General features: G+C 36.9%; 1 pseudogene; it reads left to right on the top strand.

Annotated features, from left to right (window-relative positions):
* The first annotated feature begins 7,557 nt into the window (after positions 1–7,557).
* On the top strand, positions 7,558–8,015 carry LOC100403675 (iron-sulfur cluster assembly 1 homolog, mitochondrial pseudogene; annotated as a pseudogene).
* The last annotated feature ends 1,315 nt before the right edge of the window (positions 8,016–9,330 follow it).

The raw sequence follows: 9,330 nt of genomic DNA, 5'->3' as shown, positions 1-9,330 counted from the left end.
AGATCCACAGGTAATTTCTGTGCACATTAAGAGGAGAAAACTGTTATATAATGGCACCTACTACAGTTTTTTGCATGAGTTGATGGCAATTATATTTAAATATGCGCTTCCTTAAAAAATCTTTATTGTACATATTTTTCTAGATCTTTATAGCAATCCTACTCAGTTATTAAGCAGTTCTTATTGTCACCAATTTACAGATGAGAAAACTGATATTATAGCTAATAGTGAGAGAGCCTACACATCTAGGGAGCAAACGTTGTCTCCAATACCCATGAGAAGATGGGAGATGCCTGTCAATGGCCCCTCCCTTTTTCAACCAGTGCAGTTTATACCATGAGACCTGCTGGGGCCTCAGCTCTATATCAAATTTAAAATCCCCATATGTACTGAAAAATAAATCACACTCTCTAAGTCATTCTGAGTTGAGCTGAAAATCCAATTATCACCTCACTAGCTGACATCGTAAATCTCTCCCAAGTCTCAGCAACCAAGGGATAACCTTAAAAGTACTAACTCCACTGAGCTTTATGACCTTCTCTCCTGAAGTTTCTCAGCATATCCTCTCAGAGCTCTGTTGGGTTAGAATGTCAAACAGACAGGCCTGGATTCAAATTCTGGCCCTGATTCTATCTTACGTGATATGACTCAGGGGAAAATCATCTAGCTTCTTTGAACCTTAGATTCCACCTCTATACCAGAGATTCTTTACCTATCTGCAAAGGCTGTTGTTAGAATTAATGGAATAATAAATACACAGTGCCTAACAAAATCTTTATTTTCTAAAAAGTAGACCATAATGGTAGTTGTTATCATTCACCTCTTTAAGAAAGTTTTCTCATCTGACAAATTGAGAAAATTGAACCAAACAATCTCTAAAGTCCTTTTATTTCTGACATTTGAAAAGTTTAACTCATGTTTACAATTCATGTTCTACTTTCTTATTCAAAATTCAGAGTTAGCCTTCATTTTTTTTAGAAAAAGGTAGATTCATATGATTGAAATATGAGACTGTTTCCTGATTGAATGAGATTTCCACGAACACTTAGGGGACACAGGCTGGAGAAGTTATTGTATTTTGATTTGAATACTATAAAGTCAATGAGATAGGTCATGCCCCAAAATGGAAATATGTTCTTTAAGTTACCAGAGTTTTAAAATTGCTTTGTCTAAGCTGGAACAATGAATATCAGTTGGTATTGGCCTTACCCTGAAAGACTACAAAAATTAAAAGGGCTAGAGTGGTGATTGTATGTATTATATTCTGTAGCATCAGGCCTCTCAGAAAACAGGGCAACCAATTGAAAGAAAATATTCCCCAGCAGGACTGATCATGTGCGAATTCTACAAGAAAAAGGTGGTTGGTTACTTGCCTTCTTAGTTACTTAGATATATACCTGTTCTTGAAAACATATAAAAGTCTTGTTCTTAAAGAATAGAAATAGAAAAAAGAATATAAAAATCTACAGCATGCACACTTAACCATTCTATGCTCCTTTATTGCAATAGCAAAGAGGAGACACCTTCTCATCTTCACCAAGCATAATTTTCTATGAAACACTTCTATATGAGCACTTAAAGATTTAAAGTTTATTTTTGTATAAATTTAAATTTTCTGTTTTGTTATGATTGTGACCCAAGCGACAATAAGGGATGAATTGAAATAGCACGTAGAACATTTCTTATCCTTTTGAGCTTAGAGTAGAATTTCAGATTCTTCCCTTTAAATGTCTGATGTGTTGTATTTAAAAAAATAGACAAGACTTATTTACTCTTTTGAAAAATAGGAATCAGAAGAAGTTATTTCCTTTCTTCACTGAATATTTGACCACATTTTTCCAGGAAAATATTGTGTACTCTATTTTCTGTTGTCTACTTAAGTTTTGGTAAAAGTTCAAAAATGTGATTAAAAAATATAAGAACCCAAAAATGGTATTATTTTAGATAACTAGGTATATATTAATAGTGTTCTACAAACAGGAGAATAGATATTATTGTGATTATATTACCACATTAAAGTTTGTCTTTAAGAAACAAGGATACTTTCCATGTCTTCTTCCTGATCTATCTTTAACTACAATATGTGTAAAATGAATCAGAAAGGGATTTCAAGGCCCTTTTGGTCTACAATTGACTGTGGAGATGCAATATCACTTCATCCCTCTTTATTCATTAATGCAATCAGATCAATGACAATGTATTGGGCACCTGCTTATATGTTTCAAGGATGTCAAATTTACTGTATCTCATAGAGTGGGAGTGGCAAGAAAGTATTTATATATTCAAAATAAGTAGTCAAGTCAGAATTTGGTCCCAAAAATATCTTACTTTGAGGTCCCCAAATTCCAATCATCATGCTATACATTGCCTCTATTAACCACTGGATAATCTATGACTATTCAGGCCTGGGATATTTGGCAGATACACTCTCAGAAATAAATGAAGTGAGACTGTCACATCAAGAATACAGTTGTCATGATTTGTTGTCAATTATATAATTTTTGCTATCATGTGAAAAGAAAAATTTTGGAAAACCTGTATCTTCCACTCTGAGTTCAGGAGCTTCCCAATAGCTGAGTCTTTTCTGATGACTGATATGCAGGGTTATATTAACTATAATTTTTGACATTGTCTACTGCCTTGACATTTTTAAGATTTACATACCTCAGGAAATAAATATTTTCCAAATGACCAACGCATGATGCTACAAATCCATGTTTGTGTCTAAGACCCATTCTGAGTGAAAGACAGAATAATGGATTTTAAATACAAGAAACTTATTGATGTGGCTTCATATTCTACATTACAAATGACCTTTGAGATACTGTTGTTTGTCACAGTTGGGTATAAGATAAAAGAAAATCAACAATTATTTGAAAAAGCTATTAAAATATTCTTTCCTTTTTCAACTCCATATCATTAGGAGGTGAAATTTTCTTCATATAGTTCAAGCAAAACAATATATTGCAACCAATTTAATGTAAATACATATGTTAAAATACAAGTTTTCCCTATTAAGCCAAATATTAAAAGGATTTGAAAAAATTTAAAACAATAAAACACATTAAAATTTTTGGAAAATACACTTGTTTTTTCATAAACTATGTTAAATCATAAATTTATTATTGTTATTTATATATATAATTAAATATTTTTTAATGTCACCAGTATAATTCTAATATTGGAAATATTGATCAATTTGTCTCTCATAAACAAGAGCTCTTTGGACTCTGTAATAATTTTGAAGACTACAAGGGTGTCCTGAGGCCAAAAAGTTTAAAAACTGCTGCGCCATCACGTATAAAACTGAACTATAATACTAGATTCATTAAAACAATATGTTATTGGTGCAAGAACACTTAAGCACACCAGTGAAGAGAAGAGAGTCCAGAAATAGACTCATATACATGATAATTAAATACCACAATAAAGTTTGCATTTTAAATTAGAAATTATATCAGGAAGGGTCTTGACAGAAAACAGATGGTACTGCCAAATGAGGTAATTAAAGAACTTTTAATAAAGAAACTATGTTCAAGGGTATGAACGGGGTTAGAGAAAATTAGTAGGGACAGAAAACATCACTTTGCCAGAAACCCGGGATCCTTGACCTTCCTAGGTCTGAAGCGTCAAAGGGAAGGGCATATGGAAACTGAGAATAGAACTATTAACTTAGTAGCTATAGGCGAGGGCTTCCAGGCAGGAAGTTTGACCTCTCAAAGAGGATGGCCACTGCCAATCAGCAGACCAGCAGAAAGAGAGCCAGGGAACAACCAAACCTCAGTCAATTTCCATCCTCTGATGGAAATAGTGTCTCCTGTTGCTGGTGTCTCCTGTTGGCCAAACCTAAGTGAAAGATCATTCCAGGGCATGCATAGAAGAAGCTGATAATGGTGAAAAGGAGATCTGCAGGGGCAGTAAGAGGATACTCAAAGATTAAGAGTATCCTCTTGTTCCTTGCCTGTACTTGCTCAGCCCTATATTCCTTTTCCATTTTGTAAGGAAACACAGCTGTGCATTTCTAATTTTATGGTCCAGTGGATGAGCTAATACTCAGTGAACTATGGGCAGTTTGGATGGCAATGTCTCTTAGTGCTTCAGAGCTCCCCTTCTGGAGAAGGCATTAATGGAGAATAGCAATATAGACCTGTGATTTATGGTTTAATGGACTCCACGTTTGTATCCTCTCCAAAATTTATTCTTTAACACCCTAACCCCAAGTAGGATAGTACTTGGAGGTGGAGACTTCAAAAAGTAATTAGGTCATAAAAGTGGAGGCCCAGAATGGAATTAGTATCCATCTAAGCGAAAGAGTCTAGAACAACCACTCTCTCCACATGCACTCACCAAGGAAGTTCACGTTGAAGACATATCAAAAACCTGACCATCCTGGCACCCTGATCTTAGACTTCCAGCTTCCAGAATTGTAAGACAAATGCTTTTGGTTTGAACCATCCATTTTATAGGATGCTGTTATTGCAGCCCAAACTGACAAAGATATATGGTATAAAACAACAACAACAAAAACCTAAGCAGGTCATTGAAACAGTCCCTCATTTGACAAGGAGACCAGGTTCTTTGAGAAAGAGACCTTCAATGTAGGTAAGAGTCCATTAATTTCCTCTGCAGTAACTCAAGCCAGGTTTCTGCTTACTCAAGCTAAAATGATTCTGCTTAAATTGTCAAATAGCCCTTTGATAGGCCCATCTATTTAGTTTTTAGGAACTCTGTGATCAATTAGCCATTGCTAAGATCTCTGTAGGTTGAAACACTCTGAAAATAGTAACCAATTTGTGGAAAGTTTAGATATTGGTGGTATCAGACACAGATTTTAATAACTAGGATTCATATCAGCAATAAATTAATGAAAGATGTATAATTTCAGCAGAGAACATGAATCTATAATAATAGTCAAACACAAATTCTAGAAGTGGAAAATAAAATAAAACCCTACATTCCCAGAATGTATTGAAGTAAACGATGTCCCCACTGTATCTCTAATGGTTACACACCACCAGTGTAATCATTGATGGTTACACACCACCATTCTTGATTATTATTCAAGAATCCTATTATTTCCCATTGAAATGAGAAAGCCTAATTCTGCATTTCCTGTTGTCATCTATTAACTACAGAAGACAGCTACATCAAAACTTTCAACATGTTGGATATCTACTATCTTATCCCCTACTCTGGACAAGTTAATTTCTAAGTCAGGGCACAGCTAATACACTGAGATTATTCTTCCAGTAAAAACCTTGGAGTACCCTTCATCAATCTGCCTGGCTAGATCACATGTATCTTGAATTCCAAGTCTATTTCTTGGTTAATTTCATCTGTTCATTTTCTTAAAGGTAATCTTTTTAACTCTGGCCATTTATTTATTTTTGAGACAGGGGCTTATTGTGTCATACAGGCTGGAGTGCAGTGGAGTGATCACAGCTCACTGCAGCCTCATATTCCTGTACTCAAGTGATCCTCCCACCTCAGCCTCCTGAGTAGCTGAGACGACAGGCATGCACCACTACTCTCAGATATTTATTTATTTTCGATAGATACAGGATCTCCCTATGTTGCCCAGGCTGGTCTTGAACTCTTGGGCTCAAGTGATTCTCCTGCCTCAGTCTCCCAAAGTGCTGAGATTACAGGCATGAGCCACTGTGCCTGGCCTACTGTGGCTATTTTTAAAATTATTATTATTATAATTTTTTGTTTTAGGTTTTCAGAAATTTTCTAAGATGTACCTGTATTTGGGTTTTTTGCTTTGTTTTGCTTGTTGGTGGGTGTTCCTTTTTTGAATTTATCTTGCTTGGCATTCATAAAGCTTTGTTAATGTTGGGCCCAATTTTTTCTATCTATTTTGGGAAACTCTAGAGCATTCCTCTTCAATTACTACAGAATAATAGGTCTGTCCCATTCTCTTTTTCCTCTCCCCTATGACTCCAATTACATATATGTCAGATCAGTTCACTCTGTGCCATATATGTCGTATAGTCTTGTTTTATTATCCATCCTTTGGATTTTTCCTTTCTTCATTCTAGATATCCTTTTCTACGCCCCCATCCTAAATCATTAATCCTTTCTTAAACTATGTCTTTTGTATACTTGGTTTTATTTATTTTCTACTTCCAGAATTCATATTTGATTTTTATTATAGTTTCACATTCTCTGCTAAAATTATAAATTTTTCATTAATTTCTTGCCCACATTAATTCTAGTTATTAAAGTCTGTATCTGAATTTCCTGTGGACTGGTAACCAATTTCTGACGTTTTTCTAGATTTTTCAGTCAATACTTGTCTTTTACATGCCTTCCAGTTTTTAAAAATAGAGATCTAGTTATTCTGAATAAAAAAAATAGAGACGACTGGAAGTTCTGAATGATGATACTTCTTCCAAAGAGCATTTACTTTCACTATTAACAGGAGATTAGGGTAGAAACTGATCATCTTAATACAGTGAGATTGAATTGATTGAGAGGCAGGTTTCATTTATTGCCATGGCTGGTTTATTTCTTATTTATTTCACTTTAAGCAGTGGTCTTTTAGGTGTCTCAACTGAAAACTTTGCTTTTACCTTAACTCCTCTTTGTTAGGTCTCAAAATCCTTTTTTTTTTCCTCCCAGGCCCATGAGGTTGCTTAACACTTGCTCAGCTTTTCATTCTTTTAGCCAGGGCTCAGTCTCTCAGGGCATTGCTTTAGCATTTGCAAGTGTGTCAAGGAGAAAGTAGAGCTAAATGTCAGGCCCAAGTCTTTGGATTTCCCTTTATTCCAGGATCTCCGTCCTTCAAGTACTCACTTCTCTAGTAGCTTTCCAGTGTCTTCACACAGGTTTTCCAGGCTGTAGTGCAATGGCGTGATCTCGGCTCATGGCAACTTCCACCTCCTGGGTTCAGGCAATTCTCCTGCCTCAGCCTCTTGAGTAGCTGAGATTACAGGCACGTGCCACCATGCCCAGCTAACTTTTTTGTATTTTTAGTAGAGACAGGGTTTCACCATGTTGACCAGAATGGTCTCGATCTCTTGACCTCATGATCCACCCGCCTCGGCCTCCAAAGTGCTGGGATTACAGGTATGAGCCACCGTGCCTGGCCTCACACAGGTTTTTAAAAAGTATCGTATCTGGCTGGGCATGACAACTGTTATCCCAGCATTTGGGAGGCTGAGGTGGGCTGATCACTTGAGCTTAGGAGCTTGAAACCAGCTTGGCCAACATGGTGAAACTCCACCCTTAGTAAAAATATAAAAAGTAGCCAGATGTGGTGGCAGGTGCCTGTAATCCCAGCTACTTGGGAGGCTGAGGGATGAGAATTATTTCAACCTGGGAGATGGAGTTTGCAGTGAGCAGAGAGCTCACACCATTGCACTCCAGTCTGGGAGACAGAGCAAGACTCCGTCTCAATCAATCAATCAGTCGAACAATATTACTAATAAGACATACATTTTTGAAAGAGGAAAAAACACACTGGTATTGATGACTAATAAAGAACAGCTTTCTTTTAGGGCTTAATTATCCTATGGAAAAATCTATACATATGTACAAAATGCCTTGTGTCAATGTGCCCACCATGTCCATGGAGAGAGGCTAAGGCAGCGGAGCTCTAGCCCAAGGCACTGGGGCACTGGGACCACGAAGATGATACTTCCTTAGTTGGGGCAACTGTCTGGGCTGTGTGTAAGAGGAAGCTGCAGCCCACCTGGGCCACCCTCACCCTGACACTTTCAGCAGTAAGCAACATAAAACAATTTCTTAAAGATAACCCTGAGCATGTAGGTGTAAAAGCTGGTGTTCGAACCAGGGCTGTAATGGCCTTTCTTATACTCTATACAAAGACAAGAAAAGATTCTGAGGAAGTTACACAAGATGGAATCAGAATATTCATTGAAAAGAAAGCACAGCCAACACTTTTAGGAACAGAAATAGACTACGCTGAAGACAAATTATCCAGTGAGTTTGTGCCCAATAACCCAAACATGAAAGGAACTTGTGGCTGCGGAGAAAGTTTTAATATTTGACATCTCAGGACTGTTCTAGCCATAGATTCTAGGAAAGCTGATGGAAGCCTTGGGGCTTACTGAAGAAATCCTGTGACTGTCACATGCTTAATGTGTGGCTGCCTTGTAAGGAAAATAAAGTGATGCATTTTGAAAATGAAGCCAGTATGTTAGATTCCAGATATTTGTATTCTCTGTAGGGGACAGAAAGTGAGAAGCCATCACTCTCTTAGGATCATTTAACTCTCTTGCATCATTTGTTTTAGAACCTGTTTCATCAAAGTTGCCTTCCTGGGCACCTGTTTATCCATTTCCTGAACCGTGTGCACTCATTAGATCTCCACTGAATGTCTTGAACACGCATCATCTCCCTCAGCATTTCTCCCAACCAGATTGGCAACTCCTAAAATCAGAGACAGGACATCCTGACTGCTGGTAGCAACATGGTGATACATTGTTTTTCCACCCAAACTTAACAGCCTTTTTACCTTTTTATCAAAAATTTATTGTCAGATACCTCATTGTGTACCCTTAATGGTATCAGGCACGGATCATCTTGGGCTATAGTACAGATTAGTTCTGAGTGATGGTATCAAAAGATAAGAAAAGCTTCATCCACCTGTTTTTAAATCTATTTCTTTTGCCACCCTATGTCTGCTCAAAGAGAGAATCTCAAGCTGACTTTGATTCTGTTAGTTGAGGGGTCTCTTAAAAGTCATCTAGCCCATCTCCCTCAATTCTCTATGTGAGGATGCAAAACCCCAGGGAAGTCAAAAGGCTCCCATTCACCCCCGCTCCACAGGTGGAAAGCCCCCATCTCTACTTCCTTGTTAGTGACACACATGCTCTGGACCCTCAGAGGCAGTCAGTGAAGGCAAATGTTCTGACTTCTTTATCTAGTCAACATTTTCGTAGATTTTCTTTATAATTTGATGGAGATCATTTTATTTTTATTTCATTTTGAGTGGGAGGCATACTTTACAACACTTTTATGTGAATTACCATCTTGTTCCTTAAGCTTTTAAATAATTGTTTGTAGCAGAGAAGATATTACAGCAACCCAGAAGTATGCTTTTGGAATGTGGTCCTAATTGTGAAGGAGAACAGGGGATCTGTTCTTAAAATTCTCAGTATGCATACACTTTCTGGGTACTCAGTCCAGTTGCTAAAGTTCTTAAACAATATTTTAACCTAACATTTTTATCATTAACTTTTCTTTAAAAGTGTTCCTTTTGTCACTTAATTACTGATTATCCTGGGTTTGACATATTAACTATTCTATGAGATGAACTATGTGTGTTTTTGAAAGCTGATTCTCATTAATTCAAGTAGCTGA

The sequence above is a fragment of the Callithrix jacchus genome, chromosome 5, assembly GCF_049354715.1.
Source record: "Callithrix jacchus isolate 240 chromosome 5, calJac240_pri, whole genome shotgun sequence".
Taxonomy (NCBI): domain Eukaryota; kingdom Metazoa; phylum Chordata; class Mammalia; order Primates; family Cebidae; genus Callithrix; species Callithrix jacchus.
This window is presented reverse-complemented; position numbering and strand designations above follow the sequence as displayed.